Source organism: Triturus cristatus, chromosome 7, assembly GCF_964204655.1.
Source record: "Triturus cristatus chromosome 7, aTriCri1.1, whole genome shotgun sequence".
Lineage (NCBI taxonomy): Eukaryota > Metazoa > Chordata > Amphibia > Caudata > Salamandridae > Triturus > Triturus cristatus.
The window spans coordinates 1,113,509,522-1,113,537,133 of record NC_140590.1 but is presented as its reverse complement, the minus strand read 5'-3'; positions in this window follow the sequence as shown (position 1 = coordinate 1,113,537,133).

Sequence of the window (27,612 nt, the reverse complement as noted above, 5' to 3'; positions counted from 1 at the left end):
GGTGTCCAGTCGATTTGATGGTGGCACAGCTTCCTGCAGAATATTGTCACTCTCTTGGTCTGAAACTGTGTCTCTTATGCGTGCGTCACTGAATGGTATGAAACGAGGTACAGTGTCTGTCTCAGAGTCGACGATACCCTCCTGGACCCACTGGTCATATGGCAAAAGCAAGGGGACTATTTTGCAGTGGGTACCATGGATCCAGTGCTTCTTCCCTTTCACTCGCACTGCTGATCTTGTCGACAGTAGAACAAGGTGAGGGCCGATCCAGCGAGGCTCGTCGTTGCTCTTGCGCTGGAAATTCCGGACCAGGACCCACGTACCAGGGTTGATAGGGTGTCCAGGAGTTTCAGAGGCTTGAGGGAGAGTATCATGTACCTGTTGGTGCAAAACACGCAGTTTAACAGTCAAATCATACAGGTAATCGAGCAGTACTGGATGCTCTATTTCACTAAACTTCGTGGGCCTTGGCACACCCCATACGTTGGCCGGGCGGCCAAAGACGACCTCGTAAGGACTAAGTCCCACTCGTGAGTGTATGGTCATTCTGGTGGACAGGAGTGCTAAAGGCAGGGCATCAGGCCATTTAAGACCGGTGCTCGCCTGGATTTTGGCCAACTTGAGCTTTAAGGGTCCATTGTAGCGTTCTACCAGTCCAGCTGATTGGGGGTGATTTGCAGCATGGAATTTCTGCTGGATACCTAATCCTTCACATACATTCTTCATCACTTTACCCACAAACTCACTTCCATTATCACACCACACCATTCTCGGCATTCCAAACCTGGGAAAGAACTCTTTCACAAGGGCTTTAGCTGTGGACAGGGCAGTGTTATCTTTCAGAGGATAAGCCTCTATCCATTTTGAGAAAGCACAAACAACCACTAGTACATATTTTAGGTTGTTGCATCTTTCCATGTGAATAAAGTCCAGCTGCAAAACTTCGAATGGACATGATGGGGGTGCAAAGTGACCGGCTGGAGTTGGGGTTCCCCTACCAGGGTTGTACTTCAAACATACCATACAATTCTTGACCACATTCTCTGCACACTTGGGAATCCCAACATTCTGCCATACTGGAGCCAACAACTTGCAAATACCTTTCGTACTGATGTGTGCCATTCCATGTGCCATAGTAACTACTGGAAGCACATATGCGTCAGGCAACAACCATCGCCTATGTTCTGTCAGATCAATCCAACAACCATTCTCATCCAACTTACCCATACTCTCTCTCCACTTGCTTAACTCTTCCTCTGTGGCTTCAGCCTGAAGCGACCTCACACTCTCTATGGTGTTCTCACACATTCCCACATCATTAACCCATCTTGCGGGGCCTGCAACATACATTCTAGTCTTTACATTCTGTGCCGTTTCTTTCGCGGTCTCATCAGCAAACGCATTCCCACGACCAACATCATCAGTAACTTTCCTGTGCGCACTGCATTTCATGATCGCAACTTGCAACGGTAGGATCAGTGACTCAAGGAGATCATTCACCAGCTTGCCATTCTGAATTTTAGCTCCATGTGACGTCAGGAACCCACGCTCTTTCCACAGTCGCCCAAAATTGTGAGCCACGCCAAAGGCGTACTGGCTATCTGTGTATATATTCACTCTCATTCCTTCAGACAACACGCATGCTCTCGTGAGGGCAATTAACTCTGCTGCTTGAGCCGAATTATGTGGCACTCGTGCAGTTTCCACAACCGTATGTAAAGTCGTGATAGCATATGCAGCAGTCGTGTCACCATTAGGGAGCTTGAAGCATGAACCATCCACCCATAAAGTACCATCACACTCAATCAGGGGAGTATCTTTCAGATCCACTCTTCCTTTCGTCTCTTCTTCCGTTCTGAACAGGCAGTCATGTTGCTCAATCTCATCTGAGTCTGCTGGAATCGGCAACAACGTAGCTGGATTCAACGTATTGCATCTCTTTATGTGTATGTGATTGGCTAACAGTGTAAGTTCATAGCCCGATAATCGTGCACTAGTCAAGTGTTGTGTCTTGGTTCTATTCAATAATGTGTCTACAGCATGTGGAACCATAACAATCAATGTGTTATCCATTACCAAACCAGCAGATTGTCGGATAGACATTGCTGCAGCAGCTGTCGCTCTCAGACAGCTTGGCAATGCCCTTGCTACCGGGTCCAAGGTGGATGAAAAATATGCGCATGGGCGCGGTCTGTCGCCAAAAGGCTGTGTTAACACTGACAACGCACATCCATCTTTCTCGTGAACATACAATGTAAAAGGTTTACTGTAGTCAGGAGTACCCAACACAGGTGCCGAACACAATGCATTACGCAATTCCACAAAACTTTTCTGGCACTCTTCAGACCATGGGATAGGATTTGGTGTGTCTTTGCATGTTAAGGCTAACAAAGGTTTCGCCAGCAAGGAAAAGCTAGGGATCCAATGCCTACAGTATGAAGTGATGCCCAAGAAAGCACGCACTTCTCTCTGTGTCTTTGGCACACTCAACTGTGCAATGGCTTGAATTCTTTCTGGGGTCAGTCTCCTTCCCTCCTTCGATAACAGATGACCTAAGTAGGTCACTTCTTGTCGACAATATTGCAGCTTAGAGAGAGACACCTTATGATGGAAAGCGGATAAATGGCGCAACAGTGACAATGTGGCTTCTTTACAGATCTTCTCAGTATCCGCGGCGATTAGTAAATCGTCCACGTACTGAATCAGGACAGCGCCACTAGGTAAAACAAGTGCATCAAGCTGCGCTTTCAAAGCTTGACTATATATGGATGGACTCTCACAATAGCCCTGGGGAGCGCGTTTGAAGCGGAAGCTTCGGCCTCCCAGACTAAACCCAAAAATGTCTCTGCTCTCTTCTGCAATTGGGATACTAAAGAAAGCATTCTTTAAATCGATCACTGAAAACCATGCAGCAGAGGCTGGAATCATCGTTAACAAGGCAGTTATATCAGGGACAACTGGAAACTGTGGCACAACAATCTTATTAACCTCTCTAAGATCAATCACGAATCTGTAAACAGGTGGCTGTGAAGGATCCGTCCGTTTTAAGACAGGTAAAATCGGACTATTGCAAACGTTGCCTCTTGTCTCTTCAATCACACCCTTATTAATCAAGTCGCTGACAATGTCTAACAATGCTTTCTGGCCTTCATTAGAGATTTTGTACTGGGGAATACGTGGCAGTCTGACATTAGCCTTTAAAGTCACCACGTATGGCGGTATCTCCAAGAGGCCCACATCATTGGGACCAGTAGCCCAGAGGGCATCCGGAAGGGACGACAATTCAGGTGGCATTGTATTTTTGGACACGTACATTGGGGAAATCACTTTCTTACCTAATGTAAGTTGCACTCCCGAAGGAGAACAATACAATGTAGCATGCAATCTTTTCAACAAATCTAATCCCAGTAAATTCTCACCACAACCTGTCGTCAGGATGAGGGGTGCTTTCAGCTCGCAAGGTCCAACAGAAAGTGACATGGGACTAGAAATCGGGTTCCTAACAGGGGCGCCAGAAAAACCTACTGAAACATTTATATCGCCAGACAAAGGTGCGCCAGGGAGTTTGGAATGCATAATAGAACTCTTTGCAGCACCAGTGTCTAGCAGAAAAGGCTCCGTTACATTTGCTGTAGTCACCTCAACATACGGTCCACTCTGATCCACTGGCACTGAAACAACTCCCTCTCTCTGTCTATGGCTGTCCTAGTAATCATTATTTTCTGCATCGCCATCCTCTGCATAATAATCATTATTATAATACTGGGCCGTATTACTAGTCGCATTAGCCTGTTGATCAAAACTATTAATGGTATTTTGAGGCGGCAGAGGACGCGCGTTCTGGGGAACATTTCCACGCCCTCTACCTCTAGGAGCTTGCTGACCACCTCTACCTCTTGCGCCATACATATTACCATTCCGCTGCATTAATCTAGGGCAACTATATTTAAAATGACCTTCCTCCTTGCAGTATGAACATTGGTTGGGACCTACAGGGAAACGTGGTTGATGATACCCGTTCATTTGCTGATTGTTCTGAAACTGTTGGGGTTGGTGATAGACACCTGGGGGCTGCCTATAATTATTCTGACCTCCACGTGGTGGATAGGCCTGCTGTAAAAGGACCTTCGTCTTCAATTCCTTCGTTTTCTTCTCTGTTCTATCTTTCTCGTCTTTATCTCTGTTTTCATAATACTGTGCAGTAGCCAGTATTTGTGCTGAAGAGGAAACAGCCCAAGAACTCTCTGAGTCTTTCAACTTTTTACACAGGTCAGGAAGTAAATTCTGCACAAATTTATCCACAAATAACCGTTGGCCACCCTCAGTACTCATATCCTGCCCACTGTGGTCAATAAACGTCTCTTCAAACCTAGTAAAGAAGTCTGACACTGTCTCATCCTTCTTCTGCTTGCATGCAGATAACTTGTCCCAATTTACGCGCATTGCAGGCATTAGTGTCTTCATATACGTGATGATTCTACCAGGGAGTTCAGCTACTAAAGGCTCAGGTTTCGCGCCACCAGTTTGTCTTGCATCAGCAGCAATAATGTTAGCCCATGTATCTCCTAGTTCTGCATCATGATCCGCATTACGGATTGACCCCCATAGGGGCTGTGGAACATCATTACCAAACAACATGTCTATGTCGGCCAGATTCATAACGCATGATCCTGCCGTCTGTGACAACTCCTGATAATAACCTGCTGGGTTTTTACGGGGATCAGGTAAGGACTGCTTAAGCGCTAACACCTCAGAACGCTTCCATGGAACATGCACCCAAACACGCTGGAAATGTGCTGCCACAGCGGGGTTACCACCGACAGCTGCAACCGCTTCCTTCCATACCGGGGGAACTTCTCTCATGGGGTATTGTCGCGCCTTTACCTTCTTCCCCGCAAGGACATCTTGTTCGAACAATGACTGTTGACAATCATCATTCCTAAAGGACAATACAACCGCGACTGCTTTATCTATATCGCGGTCCACAATTATACCAGTTCCAAAATCAAACCTCACTCTACACAATTCTTGCGGCCTCGGATTTCTACCACTATCCTCCAATTCTTCACAGAGAATTTCGCACATTTTCTCGAACACATATCTCTGCTTCGGGGCATCCCACTGATGGAAAACACTGACAACTGATTCCACATCATACAATGAAGGAAAAACAATCCATCTACGCGCCATGCTGTCTATTACCGTCTTCTCATCAGGGGTAGGCAACTGACTACGCAATTGCTTACGCTGCAAACCAGGAGTCGCACCAGACAACTCAAAGAGAGGCGACATTAATGAAGTAACCACATTAGCTAAACGCTGTCGCGCTGAAGGAGAAGCTGAGGCAGAAACAGGGGGGAAAACAGAGGGAAGAAAAGAGGACGTAGAAACCGGTACTGGAGTAGTGCAAGAAAAAGTGTTGGGGGAAGCAGCTGCTGAATTAGGCAAAGTCACAGGAAGTGCGGGGGCAGTGGGAAGCACAACTGGCGGCCCTTGAGAGGGCTGCGTTACATGAATAAGAGCCGGCTGCACAGCAGCAGGCGGTTGCGGCAAAGCTTGCAATATATTAACTGGAGGTGGCATATTCACAAGCTGGGGAGGCGCCGTGGCATTTTGCGCATATGGGGGTGGCGAACTCAACAAATGTGACATCAGGGGATCTTTCTCCTTGTCTTCGGACTCATTCTGCTTAGAGTGTGGTAAAGCCGGGTAACATTTGTCAATCCCTAACTTACGCTGCCTGTGCAATTGCTCGCTCATCTGCTCCTCCTCATTGTCTTTAAATTGTACAGCTGCCTGCATTACTGACATACCTCTCTCTCTTTTATTCTTTTTCGCTAGCTTAATTCCTTTCTGTTTGGCTTCCTTTCGCCATAAGCGGAAAGAGTCAAACATCGCCGGCCGGGCTTTCTTCTTAAACAATTTAATTTCCAAATTATCTAAGATATCGGTATCGAAACTACCATTTTGGGGCCATTTTAAAACACCGTCTTTCCTAGTGTAGTGGATCCATACTTCGTTATATGCAATGGGGCCTACGCCATGTTTTACATAGAGCTCATAAGTTGGAGTTCCAACCGGAGGAACCGGACATGATTCCTCTAGCTGGAAATCTTTCCCACAACCCAAACAGAATAATCTACCAAATATTCCAGAACCAGGCATCTTCGCTCACTAGTCTAGATCCAAACGTCAAAGGATTATCGATTACGATAGTCTCGTGAATACACGAGTCCTCTGGCTTTGGGGTTTGCAAACACCAAATCACCAATTACCAAATCAAACCAAACGATCCCAAGGGATACCAAAACAAATGGGAGACGCTCCACTTATACTTAACTGAATATTGCTGATCGATGACGTCACCAGAAGACTCTCTCGATTGTTTCGCTCTCTCAAACTCGTCAAGGGTCCAAAACAGGTCGATTAATCAGGGCAGCAGTCCTTCGTAGCCGTCGGGACGCGGAGAACCTCGCAGAAAAGACTTTCGGACCACGTCGACATGCAGGGGTCGATGAAGTGGCGGCCTTCCTCCGGAATTTCCACACGAAGCTCCTCACGAACCTCTGGCTTGGACTGGTACCGCTGAAATCGGCCCGAGTTGGGCGCCAAACTGAAGTACTGGGTATTTTAGACCCAGCGGTGCAGGGGCACACACCCTATGACTTCTGGGTTTCACCCTGTTCCGGACCTACAGAAACACAGAGTCTTCTGGGTGAAGTCAAAGAATCGTTTATTGGCTGCAGACCAATGACAGGTATCCTAGAAGTACAACAGCGTGTATGTTCTCAGGAGACTGCTGAAAATCATGGAAACGGACTTCATCTTAAATAGGCCTTTTTCGGCCTCAAGCGTACATTCCTAGGTTTTATGATACGGCAATATACAAGGATATGTTACAAAGAAAAGGCAGAGTCATGATGACCATCCCACATTCCAGTTCGGCCAGCTCACAATGATTTACACAGTAAGGTTCAGATCCCACATTAGATGTAAACAGACCCCCCAATAAACATGAGCATCTCCTGTTTTGGGAAACAAGTCATAAAGCAGGAACAAGCAGGTGTGGAAGAGATTAGCCAGGGGCTTGTGTAGGATGAGAAGGGTTTTATGATGGGTCGAGCCCTGATGCTAATCACAGGTGGACGGAGGAAGGGGAGCTCGTGAGACCAGTTTGACCCGGGGCAGCAGAGCCAGCTGCCCAGGTCACAGAGAAGTCAGAGGAGAAGCACATGTACTGTGAGGCCCGTATTTGCTCCATTATAGCCTATGTGAGGGCAATGACAAGATGGCCACTGCTTCCAAAATGGAACCCGCGTAGTGAAGCAGAATAACATGTACGCAGTGCATTCAGAGCTAGGACGACAAGTAAAGCACTCGTACATGCCGCATTTACCATTTGCGGTTCGCTAATACCAAGATAGACAGGGGTAGGGCCCCGTCCCCTACGCGGTGGCAGAGATTAAAGTACGAAATCTCTCAGGCCTTCCACCCTCCGATGCGTCCCCAATTCCTTCTTCACCGATGTCAGCACCGCATCTCTTCAATGATGCCTCGACGGTCTCTCCTTACACCGCGAGCACCGCGAGGGCTGGAGATGGGTGCCGACGTCGGAGGCAAGGTAGGCTGTCCTTTTTCTTAGATGGCCCAACGATGTGGGCCTTTGTAGGGGGCTTGCTGGCACTTTGCGGACAAGGAAAATTCTATGGTGGAGGGCAACTGCCCTGCCGTTTCTTGCAGCTGCAACGCTGGCGGCGCACTGTCCCACTGCGGACCGTGTCTGGCGTGAAGGCTCACCTCTGATCGATGCGGAGAAGCTTCATATTCACCCTTGGTGCGGCCGTAGACCGATCCACTATTTCCTACCTTGCGGGAACTCTGGCTCACCACACTGCCTGGTCTCTCGCTCTGCCACTGTGGGCACTCCTGGAGTGGGCATGCTTCTCGCCGTTCATGGGAGGGTTGTCGATGTGGAGCCAGCCTTGGCACAGCGCTAGCTTACTTTCTCTTTACTCCATTGGACCTCCTGCGGCTCACACGGTCAATAGGAGGGTCATGACAGCTTCGCTGGTGCGGGCTCTGGATGGCCAACGTCTGACCGTGCCACATTCAGCCAGTGGTCGGCACGAGGGTGGGCCTTCGACTCAAGCCACATTTCCTCCACGCGGGCCCCAAACAGCTTCAAGCCTACACGCGGGGCAACACCCGCTCATCGCTAATGTGCTGTTGTGAGCTCTAGGCCCACATGCTGATTAAGGAATCACACAGACACCGTGAATGTCGTTATTTAACTGGCCATGAGCATGTGCACTCCGGCTCTTTCATTAGCCGGGTCACGTCACTCGTGACACTGGTGGTGAATGGCTGTGGGGTGTATGTGTGCCCACTCCCATAGGGGAGTGGCTACTAAATCAGTGCCTGTCGAGACACTAAAATGTGTCTCGCAGGACACAACAGGCATGTAATGCTTCACATAGTGTACAATGTAACTGGTGGATTATGAACTTCACCATAATTGCAGACTGTCCTCTCTTAGCCATAATGGAACTATGTGCACAAGGATGGCGCTGCACCAGTTGTTCTAAAGTGAGCGGGAGCATGGGATTCTTCATCATTGGAAGTTTTGATGAGTCTAGGGTGTCACCGCTGAGATATCATAAGAGTTTAGACCAAGCTCAGCTAGTGGTAGTGTTCATCTGTATCATGTTAGGATCATGTGGAAGGCCCTGAGGCAATATAGAGGACAATGGAAGGTGTAGTAGCAAGGCCCTTTGGGCTTAGGAAATGGTAGACAGGTTGTTGGATGATACTAGTGATAATAAGCATAATGGTCTGAACTTCATAAAGGTATAGTCAAAAATCAGGAACACCAAAACCACCACACTCATAACGAAGCATAAGGACCTCCCAACTAATGCGGGCTGGAAAGCAGCACATATTAACCGAATGAGAGGACTGCGCAAGGAGATGACGAAATTGTTAGTAAGAGTAATATGGATGTTTAAAAAAAATATTTAAATTGAGGCAGTGCAATATTTTTTTTAATAGCTATCCACCCAACCATACATTATGGGAGCTTAATCCATCGCTCTACCTGACTCTCAAGTCTGCTTAGGGCAGTCCTGTATTTGCAGCGGATGACTTCAGAGTGGTCTCTGTGAACTTAAATGCCTAAATATTTGAGTCTGGACACTATTGCAGGGCAAACTCGAGGTTGCAAGGTACAGTCGCATCTGTGAGGGGAATTAATTAGGATTTATTCCTATTGATATGGATGTTGAAACATTACCAAAACACTACACCCTGCATTATATCATCAGCATAAAGAGAAACTAAAGATGAGAGAGGGGGCAGCCATGTTGAGTACCATATGATAAGAAGAATTGCTCTGTAAGTGTACCATTGAGTTACACCATACAGTTGCAATACAACAGGCACATCAAATGTTTAAACCTATTAAGGATTTTTTTAATTTATTTATTTGCAGAGTTTTATATAGCGCTGACTAGACCCGTAGGTATCAGAGTGCTTTAAATGAGGATCAATGAGTTACAAGTTGCAAAATTACATCAGTTACAGGAGCCAAGTGTAACATAGGAGAAACACAGTGAAAACATAATAACATGACTTATTAGCGCACAGCACAGCCAAGACACACATCAAATGGGGCATGGAAGGTAGGGGGGAATGGTAAAAAGGGGTAAGGAATGCATAATCGGGTCAGGCAGACCGGCAAGAGAGAAAGTACTTACCAAATAGTCACAGTAAAAGACATACAAACCGGCTGGGGACCAACAATCATAAACATTTTGTGAATCGATGAAAGTATAAGATGGGAGGTGAGTAGGAGACCAAAGGGGGTAAAGACTTGATGAAAATAACAGGCAGGTGAACAAGGAGCAGTCCAGCAACAATGAGGGTAGGTCAAAACCACCAAGATGGAGGACCCAGGCCATGGGAACTGACTGCATCAACCCTACATGGCGGAACACACAAAAATACAACACAAAAACAACAAAGCAGTTGACTCGAAGGTTTCACGCAGGGTCGGATGGGGAAGGCAGCCACATGACCACGGACGGAGGAGGGTAGAACACCCCCGATCACAAAGTGGGTCATCGACCTACACACACCTAGGGCTCCAGGGGAGCGCTGCATCACCATTCAGAATGCCGCAGACAGGGGGAAGTCATATTTGGGTGCCTGGCAACAGCCCCAGAGAGGTGGAGGCAGCAGCAGGGAACTCAAGAAGCAAAACAAGCTTGGGGGCACTGGTCAGCAGTGCTGCAGTACTCACCGCCGCTGAACCCCCGTTGGGAGAAGCAAGACTCATGCATCTCCGTTGTCGGTAAGGAGATAGTGCAAGAGGACAGTCAACCGCAGCAAAACCCAGAGGGTAGTGAAGGACATGGCCCTTAGGGGCCACACGGGCTACTCAGGGGCTACTCACAACCACCTGCTTTGTCTTCCCAAGAATGAAGAGTCGGTCAGACAGTAGAAAATGCAAACTTACATGTTTTTTGGCAATACTCTGCAGAGGAGTCCAATCCGACCTGAACCCTAAGATATCTGCCTAAGGAATGGCCCCCCGACAGTTTGCGGTAGATAATCATACCTCTTGTGAAGCCCTCAACCATGCCCATAATGGAAAACTACTGGCCTGAGCCGAACATGAACAAAGAGGCAAAGAAGGATGAGCTAACACCTGCCAGTTGGGTACACATTATCAAGGCCTCAAGGTCAGTGCGCTGGGTCTACTTTCAACATCTCCTAGCGTGGGAGAAGAAACTACACATTCAGATAAGTATTGCCAGGGCAAAATTACCTATTAGCGGGTTAGAAAACAGCCTTGAGCAACAGTGAAAAATAATAACGAAATACGGTGTTTTGCTGAGGCAAGCAAAATGAGTAATGAGGCCTAACTCTGGCCCAGTCTAAGCAGCCTGATAGGAATCACAAAATGTTAAATGGAGTCATTCTTGCTAACTGAAGCCTACACATTATGGGGATAACTCAGCAAGTTGCATAACATGAATGCAAATGGCATCTATTAAACCACGCACTGCTAACCTAATATGGCATAGAACGAGTGCATTGCAGGAAGGGGAATTTCAAACCTAACAGAAGGGGATGGCCAGGAGGGGAGATCCCCAGCCGATCCCCTCCCCAGGTACCCAGGCATACCTCACCGGTCATTGGCTGCTGAAATGGCTCCATCAGTAGCAGATCCTTGGCAATTCGTTGGAAGGCGGGGGAGGAAAGAAAAACACAGCGGAGAGACAAGGACAAACCATGTCCAATGTCCGGCTGGGTAGGTGACGGCTGAGGGGGAGAGCCAGAGCCAATCTCCTCTATAGGGTTTTAAGCAGCTCCACCGGGCATCGGCCATGTTGATGGAGGCTCCGCGGTCAGCACACTACTCAAGGTTCATCAGAAGATCTCGCCTAGAAGGATGCCTAGTTTAAATAATGTAAAAGACACACAATTGATGGACGGAATGCGGAACAAATCAAAATATTCACCCCCAGTCAAGAGATCTGGGTTAATTCCATCATTCTTTTGCTCACCATGCCACCCATTTTAGACCTGGCCATATGCAAATCAGTCTTGACCCTTTGTCTCATGGGAACAGGCCAGCCTGAACTGCCAAACAAGGCCCTCCCAGGACCATAAAGAAGCATCCTAAGACCTGTTTCGGAGTTTCACCCCTCTTCTGCCAGGATATCTTGATTCCAGTGGCACAGTGAGCCCAGGACCCACGTCTGGCCATACCTTTTTCTCATCATGCCACCCCATTTTAGACCTGGCCATATGCAAATCAGTCTTGACCCTGTGCCTCATGGGAATAGTCCAGCCCGAATTGCCAAGCCAGGTCCTCCCTGGAATGGAAACAAGTATCCGAAGACCGGTTTCGGGGTTTCACCCCTCTTCGGCCAGGATAGCTTGATTCCAGTGGCACAGTAGGCCCAGGACCTACGTCTGGGCATACCTGGCGCACTTAGGGCGAGAAAGCAAAAGATACACAATTGATGGACAGAGTGCAGAACAAATCAAAACATTCACCCTCAGTCAAGAGATCTGGGTTAAATTCATCATTCTTTTGCTAACCATGCCACCCTAGTTTAGACCTGGCCATATGCAAATCAGTCTTGACCCTGTGCCTCATGGGAACAGTATGGCCTGAACTGCAAAGCCAGGTCCTCCCTGGACCGTAAACAAGCACCCTAAGACCGGTTTTGGGCTTTCACCCCTCTTCAGCCAGGATAGCTTGATTCCAGTGGCACATTGAGCCCAGGACCCACATCTGAGCATACCTGGCACACTTCGGGCGAGAAAGCAAAAGACACACAATTGATGGACGTAATACAGAACAAATGAAAATGTTCACCCCCAGTCAAGAGATCTGGGTAAATCCATCATTCTTTTGCTCACCATGCCACACCAGTTTAGACCCGGCCATTTGCAAGCAAAATGATAAGCAAAAATGGATTTAGGCCCACATCTCTGTACTAGGGTGAATGTATGACATTGTTCTGCATTCCATCCATCAACTGTTGTTTTGCATTAGTTTAACCAACGCAGCAAAAAAAATGGACCATTCAAGAAAGTAAAATGCCTTTTTGGCATCTAAAATAGCAATCGCCAATGAGGTGGCGGGGGAAATGTGATGAATTACAGCGAAAAGAGTAAAGAAAGGTTGGTGGCTAATAAGCCTGGGCAGAGTTTGCAGAGTTCTGCGTAGGGAGAAATCCGCGAAATACAAAGAAAACTCTACCGCGCTACGCTGAGCTCTGCAAGCAGAGAAGAGCGTTAGAAAAATGCCATACGTTATGATTTTCAGCACCAGGTGTTTGTCATCGTAAACAGTACCATGCACAGCGCAAGCAGGGACTGATTTCTTTCAGGCGCTCAAGCAGATGTTTTACTGGAGCCACAGCTATCTCAACGTGAACGGATGGTTTCTCAATGCAAGCAGTCACGAGCATACGCAACCACTCGCAATGAGAAATCCGATCGCCCGCGTTAAGTAATCTTGCTGGGAGGTTGATTTTCCACACTCAAGTTCACCAACTTGAAGTTGACAATTGCGAACGAGGAAAAATCTCTCCGGTAGGTATATTTTCCTTGCTCGCACTCACCAACTTGACGTTGATGAGCGGGAGCGAGGAAAAAACTCCTCTCCGTGAGTTTTATGGAAGTCAGCGAGCTCCGCATATCGCGGAGTGCTGAAAACTCCACAAACTCCATGAGCGGACTGGAGCTCACCGCCAAGACTTAGAGGCTAATTCCTTGGTCAATATCTTGGTATCATGATTTACAATGGACATTGGGCGATATGAGGAGCAAAGATAGGGAGGTTTATTTGTTTTAAATAATAATATAATGACAGCCTTCTGAAGCATGGGTGGAGGGGAGCAGTGGTCAAGAGTTTCAACATACATCTCCAACAGATGGGGAATCAAAAGCCACCTATAAGCTTTGTAAATGTTTCCGGTGAACCCACCCAGCCCAAGAATCTTAGAACTACTCAGATCACCAATGGCCTGTGAGAATTCTTCGCACATTATAGGGAAGGCTAGAAGTTGTTGCTGTTCAGTCTCATGCCAGACCATAGCAAAGTCAGATTAACCCCTTCAGCGCGGCGCGGATTCCCGCGCCACGCTGAAGGTTCGTTGCGCGGGCGGGCTCATGACGGAACGGTTCCGTCATGAGCACAGCCCAACCGACGCTCATGACGGAACCGTTCCGTCATGAGCGTCGAAGGGGTTAATAATCGCCTGTGACATCTTTGTCTTTACCTGGACAAGTCATGTGAAGTGTTTTGTAACAGTTCGTAAACTCCGCAAGTATAGCTAGACTATCAGTGACCTCGGTGCCATCCTGCCACTGCAGGGTAGTCAGGTATGTGGAATAATATGAGGTCGTGAGTGTGTGGTGTAGCTCTAGCAGCTAAATCCAATGTTTGCAGCTCATTCTATACCTTAGTGATATCTTGCTGAATACTGCAGAGAACTCTGGAATGTTTCAAGATACAAATTCCTCTGATATAGGTCCTTGAAGGCCTCCCATAGGGTAGAGTGTCTCTCAACAGATCCCACATTTGTGGACAAAAATTTAATAATAGCCTCTGAGACTTCAAAACAGAAGAGGGTGTTGCATAGCCTGTCCTAAGGGAATATCAGTTCCAGACTATTGGAAAATGTGTAGGTATAGTTAATGTGATTAATACTGGAGAATGGTACGAAAGTTTAGAATGGAAGTGTGCACTAGAGTGCAACCATATAAGAGTGCCTTGAGACAGGTATGAGTGTCCTATGTGGGTCCATACATTATGTGGGGTGGAAAAGAAGTATAGCCCCGCTGGTTGGGGAACTTATGGTGCCATGCATCCAATTAATGAAATGAGTGGATTAGGTCCAGGAGTGTCTGCAGTGAATGAGGTTTAATAATGAGTGTAGAGATGGCAGCATCGAGCTCTGGATCGCAAGTGAGGTTAAAATCTCCTCTCATTATAATGTAATCAGCCTGAAAATGATTAATCTGCGCAGATAAATCAAGAAAGAAATCAGGGGAGTCGATGTTAGGTGCATATACATAAACAAGAAGTGCGACCTGACCCAACAGTTCTCCAAGCACAAGCAGTTATCGCCCAGCCAGGTTAGAGGTATTCTTGATCATTTTGAAGGTTGCTCCCTACTGTGTATTAGGATAAAAACTCCAGGGGAGTAGAAAATGTAATAAGAGAATTATTGGTTTGAACCCCATGAGGAAGCATAAGTACATTCTGGTCTAGGTGCTAAATGTGTTTCCTGGAGGAACAACAACTGAATTCCATACCGGTGCAAGAATGCAGGGACCTGTTTCCCTTTTTGGGGACTGTTCAAACCTCTAATGTTCCACAAGAGAGGTGAAATTTGGTGTCACTAACAGTGTGTGAGGATGTAATGTTGATGGAAATATTAGGATAAGAGTAAGGATATTATAAGTAGACCTAGTATGTACCACAATAGTGAGTAGGCATTATTGGACAAAAAAACAATAACACAACTACCATGCCCGCCCATTGACTACGTCCAAAAGGAGAACCAGAGATCATAAATTACCCCAGCAAAGAACAAAAGTACAAACATGGTGGTATATACTTCAGGGGGTTAAAACGCCCTGGGGAGCAGGGCCAAATAGACAGTAACAGGTATAAAGGGATAACGCATTGAGCATACTGTCAAATATCACAAATTGAATAACTAAAAAGATATATTTATAATGCAGGCCAAACAACATGTCCATAGTAGGTGAGAGAGTTACAGGTGAAGCATCATCTCCAGGTGAGATGTATCTAGTAAGGGGAAGAGCCTCTTAAGATAAGTTTGTACCAGGTGAAGCAGGGGACAAGACAATAGAAGTCAAAGCACTAGGACAGCTGGCAGGTGGGGATCATTCAGATGAGTATGTCTTACAAAACTGCACAGCATTAGTAGGGGTATTGAAGATGTGATCATGGGCAATTTAGATCCACACGGAGGCGTGGTGGGTAAAGCATACCATATTTCAATCCAAGTCTTTGGAGAGAATGTTTAGCATCAGCAAACTTGCATAGAGCCTCCTGTACCATAGGTATATAGTCTGGTTGAAGTGAAACAGAAGAGCCCTGATATTGCGATGGACAATGGAAGGTATCTGTAAAGGGCATTCTGCAAAGAGTTCCATTAGGAGATTTTCTAAAAAAGCATCCATGCGTCCGGTATTCGTGGATATTGGTATGCCCGCTATGCAGATGTTTTTTTTGTGGCGGGATCTGGCCTCTAAATCTTCGTTCTTTGCAGCTGTGGTTTTAAGAATATGCTCAACACGCTCAACACGCTCAACACGCTTGAGACACTTCAGCATTATAGTGCTATTATCAGGCCTGGGCAATAAATTCCGTTCCGCTAGTGGAATTTGCAGAATTTGGGTAATTTTGCGTTCCGCAGAGAACGCAGAATTGCCCAAAAATTTGCGTTGTGCGACTTCGCGGAATTTTTTGCTTGTTCGCGTTCTCAAAATGCGTGTTCACAAGATATTTCCCCCCGAGCATGCAAACAGTGATCGCGAACAGGAAAAAAGCATTGCGAGCAAGCAATTCCACGTGTTCACGGAATTTCTGCGTGTTCGCCGAGATTTTTACCATTTCGCGGAGATTCGCGTAGCGCGACTATGCAAATTCCGCCCACCCCTATTATCCCTTATCTCTGAAATCTGGTGTTCCCCTCCCTTAATTCTGTGAATATGATTTTATAAGCATTTGGCCATGCTGTCTAAGTGAATCGTCACAGTTTTGGATCTAGATTCAGTTGTCTTAAATTGGCTTGGAGTTCAGACATGATTGCAGCAGTGCCATTGGGGAGGAGTTAGCCATTGCGTGCTCCGAAGTGTCTTCAGAGCTAGAGGATGAATGCTGGCAATTCAAGGTTATGGCTGGTTCAATAGTAAGCTGCTTCTGTTTATGTTCGCTTGATATCGATATGCACCACAATCACCAAGAAAAACACAAAGAGGAGGTAAAGTTATAAAGCACATTGTGGGAGACAGTCATGTTGTACAGTGATTCTGAGGTACCATTAATACAGAGCTTAACAACAGAGGAGAGAAATTGGCCTTCAACGCCACATATGGAGATGACAGTCTGAGAATATTCAGCACAGAGCAAGGCAAAAATTAATCATTGGTCATGAAACGTGTGTAGAAAGAGGGAGACGAGTGAATTACTATCCCAAAATAAAGTTTCTAATGAGTGACTTAAAACAGGTGAAGATGTCCCTAAAAAAAACACAGAGGTGAGTAGATCTACAGGAGCAGGTGAGGTTATGATGTAGACTGTAAATCAGAGGCCCATCATAAGCAGACAAATAAAGAAAGGGTAGCAGAACATGCAGGGCAGAGCAGTAGTACCAATGCACATCACACACCTCATTTGAAGTAAGCAGGAATCTCCTCTGTCTCATACTGAGGAGGCCAGGACCAAAGCCGCAGTGAGAAACTAAAGGCCCAGGACTGTAACCAGGTCCCACATGACCCCCGGCCCGGGCAACCACTACATTAGCAGGGAGCCCCAGGCACTTAAGGCGGACACCAGGACCAGAACCCAAGGGGAAGTAGGCCTGGTGAGGTCACTGGAACTCGGATGGGCCTGTAGCTAGCTCAATGGAAGCTCCGGGTCCAGAACTCCCTGCCCAGCAGTTCTGGTCCAGCCTTAGCAGCATCCAGATCTGTGGCACACGAGAGGCATGGTAACAGGCCAACCCATCTACCTCGGAGTTTTTCTGGGAGGCCCAAAATTATGCCTTTAATAGCATTGTTAAATCTCTCCACCAAGCCATTAGACTGGGGGTAATAAGGGGTGGTAAATTTGTAACTTATACAACATTCATCGCAAATAGCTTTTAGGTATGCAGACATGTCATTTGTCCCTCTACCAGAGACTGCCTCTTCTGAAATCCCAACCCTGGTGAAGATTCCAAGGAGAGCCTTTCCTACTGCAGGAGCAGTTGCAGCCCTAAGGAGAATTGCCTATGGATACCTAGTGACATGGTCCACTACCACTATAATAAATCTATTTCCAGATTCAGTAGGAGGGTCAAGGGGACCGACCCTGTAAATACCTACCCTCTCAAAGGAAATCCCAACCACTGTCTGTGGGATTAAGGGAGCCTTTGGTTGTGTGCCTGTTTTGCCAATGACTTGTCAGGTCACACAGAAGTGACAAAATTCATTTGCTTTTATCATACATCCGAGTCCAATGAAAATGGGCAACAAGCCTGTCCCAGGTTTTGGTTTGTCCCAGATGTCTGCCAAGTAGGATATCATGGGCTAACGTTAAGATGAATGTTCTGTAGACCTGGGAGACCAACATTCATCTGGATGCCCCTGATTTTGGGTCCCTGACCTCAGTATACATTAGCCTGTCCTCCCCCAAAAAACACATGAGTACCACTGGGTAATCATTCTTCTTGCCTGGCAGCTTGCTCCCTAAGGCCCTCAAGAAAAGGTCAGGTCTTATGCTCTTAGAACAAGTACTCTCTGGAGGGTTTTCCTGCATCAAGAATCTCTGCCAGGTCAATCAATCAATCAATCAATCAGTGACACTTGTAAAGCGCGCTACATACCCGTAGGGTCTCAAGGCGCTGGGGGGGGGGGGGGAGCCGCTACTGCTCGAACAGCCAGGTCTTCAGCTTCTTCCTGAAGGAGAGGTGGTCTTGGGTCAGGCGCAGGTCGGTCGGGAGGGAGTTCCAGGTCTTGGCGGCCAGGTAGGAGAAGGACCTTCCTCCTGTAGTCGCTTTTCGGATGCGGGGGACGGCGGCGAGGGCGTGGTTGGCTGATCGGAGGTGGCGTTTGGGAGCGTAGAAGTTGACTCGGCTGTTGAGGTAGCTCGGGCCTTGGTCGTGTAGGGCTTTGTGTGCGTGGGTGAGGAGGCGGAAGGTGATTCTTTTGTTGACGGGGAGCCAGTGAAGGTCTCTCAGATGTCCGGAGATGTGGCTGGTTCGTGGGATGTCGAGGATGAGTCTGGCTGAGGCGTTCTGGATCCGCTGGAGTCTCTTCTGGAGCTTGGCGGTGGTACCGGCATAGAGGGCGTTGCCGTAGTCCAGTCGGCTGGTGACGAGGGCCTGGGTGACGGTCTTCCTGGTCTCGGTGGGGATCCACCAGAAGATCTTCCGTAGCATGCGTAGGATGTTGAAGCATGCCGAGGAGACGTTGTTGACTTGCCTGGTCATGGAGAGGGAGGAGTCCAGGATGAAGCCCAGGTTGCGTGCATGGTCTGTCGGTTTGGGTGCGGTGCCCAGGGCGGGAGGCCACCAGGAGTCGTCCCAGGCGGAGGGAGAGGAGCCCAGGATGAGGACCTCCGTCTTGTCCGAGTTCAGTTTCAGGCGGCTGGTCGTCATCCAATCGGCTACCTCTTTCATCCCTTCATGCAGGTTGGCTCTGGCGGCGGCGGGGTCGTTGGTCAGGGAGAGGATCAGCTGGGTGTCGTCGGCGTAGGAGATAATGCTGAGGTTGTGTTTGCGTACGATGGCCGCGAGGGGGCTCATGTAGACGTTGAAGAGGGTGGGGCTCAGAGATGATCCTTGGGGGACGCCGCAGCTGACTCCGGAGGCCTCTGACTTGTACGGTGGTAGGCGGACTCTCTGTGTTCTTCCGTCGAGGAAGGAGATGATCCATTCCAGCGCCTTGTCCTGGATTCCGATGTTGCTGAGGCGCCGTACTAGGGTGCGGTGGCAGACCGTGTCGAAAGCCGCGGAGAGGTCTAGGAGGATGAGGGCCGCTGTTTCTCCATTGTCCATCAGGGCTCGGATGTCATCGGTGGCGGCGATGAGGGCGGTCTCGGTGCTGTGGTTGGCTCGGAAGCCGGACTGTGAGGGGTCGAGGGATCCGTTTGTCTCGAGGAAGGCGGCCATCTGCTTGTTGACGGTCTTCTCGATGACTTTGGCTGGAAACGGGAGGAGCGAGATGGGGCGGTAATTCTTGAGGTCGGTGGGGTCCGCTGTTGGTTTCTTGAGTAGAGCGCTGAGTTCGGCGTGTTTCCAGCTCTCAGGGAAGATGGTGGTGTCGAAGGATGTGTTGATGATGTCTCGCAGGTGGGGTGCGATGACAGCGTCGGCCTTGTTGAAGACGTGGTGAGGGCAGGGGTCGGTCGGTGATCCGGAGTGGATGGAGTTCATCGTGCGGATGGTGTCTTCGGTGCTGATCGGGGTCCAGGTGTGGAGGGTGGTGGTGGGGGGTGGTTGCTCGGTCATGGTGTGCGTTGGTTGGTTGTTGAAGCTGTTGTGTATGTCCGCGATCTTGTTGTGGAAGTATGAAGCGAGGGAGTTGCAGAGGTCTTGCGATGGGGTGATGTCGTTGTTTCCTGCACTGGGGTTGGAAAGCTCTTTCACGATGTTGAAGAGTTCCTTGCAGTTGTGTGCGTTGTTGTCCAACCGGTCCAGGTTAGGCCCAAGCTCCTCAGCTGCCGTTCCCTCCTCAGGCATCAGGGAATCTCCCTGGGGAGACTTCTCCTCCTGATCCTGTGACCTCTTAGAAGCTGTCACCAGTCTTCTTGCCCTTTCTCTTTTTTCTGAAGACCTGGGCCATAGTTTAAGGCTCCTAGCCCTCTTTACTTCTCTGACGTGCAGCCTATAGCCACAGTTGTCACACAGCCCCTCAGGGAGACCCAGCATTTCGGCATGAACCATCTTCTCTACTTCTGCCCCTGCAGAAATATCTAGTTCATTGCCTAACAGACACTCCAGTGGTATGGCAGGGGATACAACCACATTATTTGGGCCAGCAATTCCTCCTCCCTCTATGATTACCAAGGCCATTAGATGGAGCTTAGTCTCATTGTCAGCATTGGTGATTTGGTAGCTAACACCAGTGATGATTTGGTCAGGGGAATCCTGAGTGGCTGCTACCATGATGACACTGGCACCTGTATCACCCAGAGCCTCTACTTCAGTCCCATTGATTCATGTCCTCTGCCTGTACCTCTCCAAGCTTTCAGGTAAGACTGCCAATGCTAAAGGCCATTTTCCTCAGGGAAAGTGAAGTATCCTCTATCCTATCCAGAGTAGACGTTCATTCCCATTATCACACTATCAAGTCAATCGGATTGTCCACCACTGTGGGACTTCTTGGTGCATATTGCATCACCCTTTTTTGTGCCCTGGCTGATTTCAGTCAAAGTACGTCACAGTCTTATTTGGATCCCAATATTTACCTTAATACCCCTTTACTTTGGACAGGGAAAGGTCTTGAACTCACCATCCTGAGTAGTCCTTTGGGGGCCTTTAGAGAACTCACTCACTCAGTGCTCACCTCCTTCTCCTTTTTGCAAAGTCTGTGTACCCTTCTTGGGGTCACTATCACCTAGGGTCTTTTTCTGGGATACCTTGGATCTGACCCATTTATCTGTCTCCCCCCCCCCCCCCCCCTAGCTCTCTGGGACCTAACCTGGGATCTCTGGGACAACTCAGAATCTTCTAGATGCTGTTGCAATAGCTCTGTGGTACAATTAGTCAGGTTGTGCTCTTTCATCAACAGATTATACAGCCCATCCTATGTGTCTACCCTATTGCTTTTAAACCAGCCTTCTAGTGCCTTGACTGGGGCGTCAACAAAGTTTACCCAAGTTTAGTTTTGGTCTTTTTGGATTTTCCTAAACTTGAATTTATACTCCTCCATGGTAAGTCTAAACCCTTCTATGAGGATCTCCTTCATATGATAATAAGACATCCTCATTAAGGGTCAGAGTCTATCTCTACCCTTCACTGAGAATTACTCCCAAAGTAGAGAGCCCCAGTGTTGGTGACCTACTGTCCTCATTTCATTTTGTAAGCCCTCTGAAAAGCTGCAAACCATTTATCAATGTCATCTCCATCACTGTACTTGGGGCCTCTTTTTCCCTATTTGAATTTCTGCCACAATCTTTGGGAACTAGGCCCAACTTAACCTTCTTTCCTAAAATGCTAGTCTCCTCTCCTCTAGTTCAAGCTTTCTTTCCTCTAGGGAGATTTCAGCAAGCTTATCCTCAAGAGTTTCTATCACCTTACCAGTGGGGGGAACACTTCTTGGGAAGGGAGCAGAGTCATGGTTTACACTCCCAGTTATCAGTTTGTAACAAGAGGTCACCCTCATCCTCATCAGGATCACCTTCAGAGCTGTGAGTATCCTTATCCTGTTCTTCCTCACTGCTCCTTCTCAAGGTCTTCTCATTTGTCTGTATCTCAAAAGCTAATGACCCTACGCTTGCGCAACATTCTTAGATCATTCATCTTAAGAGTAGGGAGGGCCTGCATATCGAGATTTGGACCATTCTCCATTGTGTACTACTTTATCTGAAAGTTGGGACCTTATTACATTTTTACTGTAAACTTTTAAACCTTCTACTATACATGAGGTGTTCTTGTGGTATTGGAATGGGGGTTTACACACGGCCTTAGCAATTCCGATTAAAACATGATTTAAAAACAAATCTGTTTTGTAAACATTTGTGTAAAGACAATGGAGGATTATTTCGTGCAAAATAAATATACATATGCATATAGCCATGTGGTAATTCGAAACACAAGTTTTAGGTCTCACTGCAGTAACAAATACAAAGAGATGATGGACGGAGCGCTGAAACTTTTCAGACACTCACTGAACTGGAAACAAGCATCCTGGGAGCGGTTTTGTGGTAACACCCCTCAGTGGCCAGGCTAGCTTGAATCCAGTGGCAAAGTGGGCAAGGGACCCACGTCAGGGCATACCCTGCCTACTTAGGACTAACAAAGCAAACACAAAGAGGTGATGGACGGAGCGCTGAAACTTTTCAGACATTCACCCCCGGTCACAGATCTGGGTTGAATCCATCATTGTTGTTTAGCTCACTTCGTCACCTTAGTTCAGACCCAGCTATATGCAAATCAGTCTTGACCCTGTCCCTCATGGAAACCGTCCAGCCCAAACTGCCAAGCCAGGTCTTCCCTGAACCGTAAACAAGCATCCTGGGACCGGCTTAAGAGTCGGCATATCGAGAATTGGACCATTCTCCATTGTGTACTACTTTATCTGAAAGTTGGGACCCTATTAAAGTTTTACTGTAAACTTTTAAACCTAACTTTCTAGAACACATGAGTTTTTCTTATGGTATTGGAATGGGGATTTAAACAGGGCCCTGGCAGTTCCAATTAAAACTTGATTTTTTTTTAAAAAATATGTTTTTTAAACTTTTGTCTAACACAATTGAGGATTTGTTTGCGCAAAATATATATACCTATGACCATGTGGTAATGCGTCACACAAGTCATAGGTCTCACTGCGGTAACAACAATGTAGCAAGGTAGACGTATTATGTGGTATTGCTGGGGGGACGTTGCCATGTAATATTAACACAATACCCAAAGATGGACCTCTGATTCACTTTAGTAATCCCTAGCTCAGTCCTGGTAGAGTGGCAAAGAGTAGTCAGGCTTATTAGGATGAACATGTGTTAAGTATTTCAGAGTACTAACATGGACAATAAATAATTGAAATGACTCAAAAGTAATCTGATACAAATTTAAAACAATATAGCTTATTTTTATATACATTTAGACTCCAAAACAAAGTCAATACAGTTTGTATAACTGGAGTTATAGATTTTACAGTGCAAATTAAATCAATACTTTGCAGAGCTGTCAAATTTTACCATTGCCGTCAATGTGGAAAACACTATGTGACACTCGGTCACTTGCGGGGTGAGTTCAATGGAACCCACTTGGAGTTAATGTCTTGCGGGTCCTCAGACCAAGCTTTGACAGTTAGAATAATTTTACCTTGCCCAGGTGTCTGGGTACAGAGGGACTTGGCTGTCCTTTGTGCTGAAAAGCGGGAACCGTGGTCGCTGTTAAAGAAGTACACTCGGTCACTTGCAGGTTGAGTTCAGAGAAACCCCTTTGTTGTACAGCTTAGAGAACCCCTGGACCAGGAATCACTAGGCAGAACAGCTCTACTTAGCTCGGGATTCTCTGGTGCAGAGGTGTACCTGGCTATCAATGGTGTCAAAGGGGGCTGGGAAGCTACTTAATTTACCAGGCATGCCAATGCTGGCTAAAAAGGAGTGCAAACATTTGACAACTGTGCCACAGAGGTAAAGATTTAAAGTTACAGGATGATTCTTTCTTCTTGGAGCATTGAGTAAAGCAGTAAGTAGTTGGTCGGACCGCCACGGAAAATGCAGCGATTTGGTAAATCTTTTTCCAGAAGTCCTGGGAACACTGTGGAGGGCTGAGACTCTCTGAGGTTCAGGATTATGCTTCCCAAAAGGCACCTTGCCAGTTCACTTTTCATTCATAGAACTTTATTCGATATATAAAAATACCATAAAAGCAACCAAATGTATCAAAGCCGGTTACAGGTACAAGTTAAAAGTTAATAAATTCCCTCTTTTTTCAAACCATATGATACAATTTCCATCTGAGCATTAAAAAAAACCCTTGTCACTAATCCGACCAATTCATCTCTAGTTATGAGGATCATTCGTAAAACAATAGGTAATTATAACAGAGAAGCTACAGGTTACCATTACCCCTTGTGTTCCTTAGTCTAAATGCAGCACTTAAAATTTTACAATACAAAACAGTGTGAGAGTATCTGTGGCCAGTTTTAAAAATAACAGTGCCACCCGTGCCTGTTTAAATCTGGCTTTCTTTAGAATTCCCTTCAAGAAGAATCTTCTAGGGTAAGAGAAAAAGGGCATAATAAAATGAAATGAAGGGTGTCCTGAGGAGATCTATGATCGCAGCCACAGGGCACCTTCATTTCTATGGAAGGTGTGAACCCTGCCAGTTCCGCCAACACATGATGCAAGAGATTCAACCTGAAACGAGTCATTAAAAATCTGTCGTGTGCACTGTTTATGCAAGACAGGTATGGTTCAATGCCTCTGACAGACCTAACTACTTGGTGTTCCTTGACCAACTGCTTGGCCAGCTCTGTGTTTTCTCGGAGCATTAGTGCATGTTTAAAAAACTGGTCCTTAACCAAAACCTTATCTTTCATACCCACTTTAGAAGGGTTGGCAAATAGGTCTGCAGAACCTATTTTTTCCATTGTCTCCTTCACATATTTAAGCCAGGGAATTTTTAGCCCGTGGTCCAGGGAAAGGCAATCTTCTATAACCTGCCTACTAAAAGCCACCTCCTCGTTTTCCCAAATCTTTATCCAACAGACTAAAGGTTCAACTGCCATAGTGTCGCTCATGTATCAGGCACCTAGTTCTTCATGCACGATGTGGGCTGGCGTGCTTTGAGGTACTTTTAACAGACGCCTAAAATATGTGTTTTCTTCAATTTGCATCTGTGTAGCCTGGGTAAAGCCCCACACCTCACTTCCATACAGAGCTTTAGCGCAACACATAGCACTATATAATCTTAATATCTGTTCAGGGGACCACCGACCTAACCTGTGCGCAAAGCTCATTATGGATCCAGTACAGCTGGTCATTTCCCGACGCTTATCCTCAATTAGATATTTAAAATGTAATTGATGATCAAATAAAGTCCCCAGATATGAAAAGGACTGTACCTTTCCTAGCTGATGTGATCCAATTGTATACTTATAAGATTTGCTTGTTTTTTCCCCACCTCCATTACATATGACTTTGCTAGGTTGGGCGATAAGTCCAAATTGTCCATAAATGACACAAACCCGTCAATTAAAACCTGCAAACCTTTAGGGGTACCAGCTAAGAGTACCGCGTCATCTGCATAAAGCAGAACCGGGATTCCCCGAGTACCTATCCTAGGGGTATCCACCTGTAGCATGCTTAATTCGCGGTCCAGACCGTTTATGTATAGTGTGAATTAAAAGGGAGCTAATATGCAACCCTGTCTGACCCCACTGGAACACGGGAAGGGTTCTGTTGTATTCCCCACCTGACTATATCTGACCACTGCCGTGGTGTGTGAATGTAATGATTTAAAAATGTTAATAATCCCTGGATCCACACCCAGCCTGCCCATGATCGCCCACAATTTCCCTCGATTAACTCTATCGAAGGCCGCGGTCAGGTCCATAAATTCCAAATACATCGTTCCTTGCTTAACTAATGTGTATTTGCCAGTTACTTTCAGGATGGTCCTCTACCGAGCCTGGCATACTGTCCTTCTTTGTCTTGGAAGTGCGGTTTGTGCCTGTCCAATGCAGGGGACCTCTAGCCCTAGGGTGTTCTGGTGATGCCTTTCGGTTGCAGAGGGGTTCACCTTCCTTTTGGAACCTGTCTATGGTCTGGGATGAGTCCGAGTTCAGTGGGTGCAGGGGGGCTGCCTCAGGTGCAATACTTCACGCCTTGTTTTTGTGGAGTCCTGCCTTGTGCAGATACAGGTCTCTTCTTTGTCCTTTTCTTCTTCAAAGCAGATCTGGAGTTCTGGTGTCAGGGTTTACCTTAAATCCCGGACTTAGGGTACGGTTTAGGGGTGTGAGGGTCAATAGCCAATGGGCTCATGGTCCTATGTCTAATTTAACCCTGAGGTGACCACATCCGGGGTGGATGTTACCTTTCTACCCAGAACGCACTATTCCTGGGAACTTTCAAGATGACACAACACATATTAGGCTGTATAATCCAGGCAGCCCATTCAAGAGGTTTGGCTAGCCTTTTGGGTGTGTAGGTCTCCTGATTGGCTAATTTCCCACCTGCTTGCAAATACAAGTGCCTGGGGGCAGAAGGAGTCTTTGTTTCCACTGGGTAACAAGTCACTTGCATATCAGAGGCAACATGACATTTGAGGCACACCGCCCTGATGTGCCATTCAGCAGCCATCCTGGGAGGACGAAAGAGTGACCTCATTCCTGCTTAGGCCTTTATGTCTTCATCCTCTAGGAGAGTTAGCACCTCCCAGTAGGAGGTAAGACTTCTGTCTTGGTGCAACTGCCTCGGAAAGCCACAAAGGCATAGGGAGACGGAGGCAGCTCAGTGACAACCTCTAAGGATCCCACCAGAATACATGCCAGCTCACTCTCGACACATGAATCATGTCAGTGGTAAAAAAGTACGGTGTTTGATACTAAATACAACTGAATTCGGTGGTACCAGAATGGAGCTAGCAAACTCAGGTTCACCCTGTAACCAGTCCATGTTAACCTATTAACCGTCCTTTACTTATAGTAATCTTGAATGCCAAGGTTATTATAGAGATATTTATGTTTGCACATATATGTCTGCACCGTTAATATAATGCACCCTGCCTCCTGAACTATAGAACACCTATTTTAGGGGTGACTTACTTATTTTAAGGGCAGTGAGGGGACCTTGTCACACATGTCTGTGCAGAGTCAATCCCGAGCAGGGAAGCTGCTCATATAGGCTGCGATGGCAGACCTTCAGACTTTACTTTTACTCAGGTTCTTAGGTTGGTACAAATAGTGCTGCAGGCCGGGAACACCCTTGCCCTGGGGACTACTGGTACCACAAACTAGGGATGTATAAGGGGGGTTTTAAGCATCTTGTATCATTTCACATTACCTTTGAGGGAAAGTGCACTCACACTGGGGGCCTGGATAGCAGGCTCCAGTACACTTTCAGAACAATTATCACATCATCTAGAGCAAAATGTGCGGAGGTGATAATCCATACAGTATATATAAAGAAGAGTAAAGAACAAGGGTTCAAAGATTTGAGGAAATTAAAGTTTTTCCTTATCCTTTAAGTATTTGCAACATCTAAATGCATAGTGAGTATGCTGCAGCGTGGAATCCAAAATCCTCCCTTTGTTACAGACCGAAATTCTCACTAACACATTCAATCAATACATTCACTGGTGGGCCCATAACACCAACATTCATACATCATTGGTCTGTTTTTTCCGAGAGATGATTGTTCCAAACGTTGACATGAAAGGAATACCTTATAACCTAAAGAAAGGTATATTTACATATCTATTCACATAATATACATGATCCAACACATCCCAGACCTATCTTTCTAGATATCCCTTCCACGTAATTCGATGGAGCTAATTTAGTTGTTTGGTAAGATGAATCTTCAAATCTTCTAATTTACATTTCAGATTTAAACATTCTCTATGAATAAAGAACTCATCTCATTTGTCAGTAATCATTAAGAAGCTTTATCTTAATTAG